The sequence below is a fragment of the Procambarus clarkii genome, chromosome 12 (genome assembly GCF_040958095.1).
Source record: "Procambarus clarkii isolate CNS0578487 chromosome 12, FALCON_Pclarkii_2.0, whole genome shotgun sequence".
NCBI classification, from domain to species: Eukaryota; Metazoa; Arthropoda; class Malacostraca; order Decapoda; family Cambaridae; genus Procambarus; species Procambarus clarkii.
The window spans coordinates 12,821,152-12,823,608 of NC_091161.1; the positions used below are offsets into that span (position 1 = coordinate 12,821,152).

At 46.6% G+C, this 2,457-nt stretch overlaps 1 long non-coding RNA gene across 1 annotated transcript in view; it reads left to right on the plus strand.

The window, feature by feature from the left end:
- Window positions 1–697: 697 nt before the first annotated feature.
- LOC138364102 (uncharacterized) overlaps window positions 698–2,457 on the plus strand; it is a 1,835-nt gene continuing 75 nt past the window's right edge. Inside the window, exons 1-2 of the long non-coding RNA XR_011228293.1 lie at window positions 698–764; window positions 1,371–2,457. The exon at window positions 1,371–2,457 is cut by the window's right edge and continues 75 nt beyond it. This is a non-coding gene — a long non-coding RNA (uncharacterized lncRNA). The remainder of the gene's footprint in view (window positions 765–1,370) is intronic.

The following is a 2,457-nucleotide window of genomic DNA, read 5'->3' on the forward strand; positions in this document are numbered from 1 at the left end:
GACCACCAGAAAGTACCAATATGTAGTGATGGACCACCAGAAAGTACCAATATGTAGTGATAGACCACCAGAAAGTACCAATATGTAGTGATAGACCACCAAAAAGTACCAATATCTAGTGATGAACCACCAGAAAGTACCAATATGTAGTGATGGACCACCAAAAAGTACCAATATCTAGTGATGAACCACCAGAAAGTACCAATATGTAGTGATGGACCACCAGAAAGTACCAATATGTAGTGATGGACCACCAGAAAGTACCAATATGTAGTGATGGACCACCAGAAAGTACCAATATGTAGTGATGGTCCACCAGAAAGTACCAATATGTAGTGATGAACCACCAGAAAGTACCAATATGTAGTGATGAACCACCAGAAAGTACCAATATGTAGTGATGGACCACCAAAAAGTACCAATATCTAGTGATGAACCACCAAAAAGTACCAATATCTAGTGATGAACCACCAGAAAGTACCAATATGTAGTGATGAACCACCAGAAGGTACCAACAAATGGACCTCCAGCAGTACCAATACACAAACCACCAGAAAGTACCAATATATAGTGACATTGGCACCTCATTCATTGTAGTACTCCCTCCCTCCCTCCCTCCCCATGCCCCCCTACTTCCCCTACCTTCTTCAAGGCCAGACGAGGGAGCCAATATATATAAGACGACCAGGAAGGAGGTGTCTCGAAGCTGTACCAGTAACGGACTGACCACGTACACACCACAATCATTATCCTCCATATTCAAGGTGAGTTCCATTGAACATATCCACAAGGGCCGTGACGAGGATTCGAACCTGCGTCCGGGAGCATCCCAAACACTGCCTTACTCGACTGAGGTACGACAGGGTTAAAGTACCAATACCCAGTCGTAGCTCAGTCGATTAAGACAGTGTCTGGGATGCTCCCGGACGCAGGTTCGAATCCTCATCACGGCCCTTGTGGATTTGTTCGTGAGTTCCATTCTCTTACCTAATGAACAATATTGTTAAGAGTTAAGAATGTCTCGTTGTCGATACGCGGTATAGATTTTTTCTGTATGGTGTTGCGTATTTGGATTGCGTGTATAGCGGGTTTTTAGCGTGTTTATAGGGTAATATGAGTTAATAATCGTGGGGATTTGTAATAAACCAGTTTTAAAGAAGTCTCCCCTTATATATCCAATAAGAGAGAACGTACCAGAGAGCAAGCGGAAACTCGCTTAAAAATGTATATAAGCTTAATGTGTTAAACTGGGAGCCTCAAACGGGAACTAAACTTGGAACATGATTTAGACCCTGATCCTCCTCGGAGGCATGTAAACCTATCACTTTAGAGTCTTATCTTTTTCTAAGGTAGAGTATCTTTTGTTTCAGATGCTCTGTGTTATCGGTCTGGTGTTTATGGTGGCGCTGGCGGCGTCTCAGACGCCCGACGGAGACGAGGACGCTTCAGTCTTCGTCAAGCCCTTCCGTCCACCCAACCCATACCACCCCAGGGGTTACAGGAGCCCCCATCGTCGCTACATCAGACTGCGTACCGGACGACTGAACCGCATCATCGCCGAAGAGAACCTCCTCCTCTCTGCCTTAGGCTAACGCCACTTTTAATGACATTTCCTGAGCCTCGTGTGTGTTCTCTAGTCGATGGAAAAGAGCTTCCTTTTTCCCTTGTGCTCCGCAGCAACACCCTTCAACGCAGGAGATGAGTCGCAATAACGTGGCTGAAGTATGTTGACCAGACCACACACTAGAAGGTCAAGGGACGACGACGTTTCGGTCCGCCCTGGACCATTCTCAAGTCGATTGTGGACCATTCTCAAGTCGATTGTGGGCCATTCTCAAGTCGATTGTGGACCATTCTCAAGTCGATTGTGGACCATTCTCAAGTCGATTGTGGACCATTCTCAAGTCGATTGTGGACCATTCTCAAGTCGATTGTGGACCATTCGACAATCGAGAATGGTCCAGGACGGACCGAAACGTCGTCGTCCCTTGACCTTCTAGTGTGTGGTCTGGTCAACAACAGCCTCCAACGCTTCCTGCACCCATCGCTACAGATTACCGACATTAACATCAACGATGCCGTCGGATTTGGTACAGAATCCGCTGCGAATCTACCCGAAGGAGGCCAAGAACTGCGATCTCAGCGTATTCCACCGGCGACTGTCATCAGCTCCAGCGAACTCAGCGTTAAATTCGTGTTACCATTACTATAGCGAAGTGTTCTGTAAACATTGATCAAATATAATGTACGGTAGTCAAGGTGTCAGGCCAATCACCTACAGGGGTAGTTACCAGGGGTTTGGATCCCCTATTGGGGTCATTCACCCCCTTGTTATACTACACACATGTGGGTATATGTGCCTGATGGCTGAGTGGACAGCGCTCAGGGTTCGTAATCCTAGGGTCCAGGGATCGATCCCCAGCATAAGCGGAAACAAATAAGCAGTTTCTTTCACTA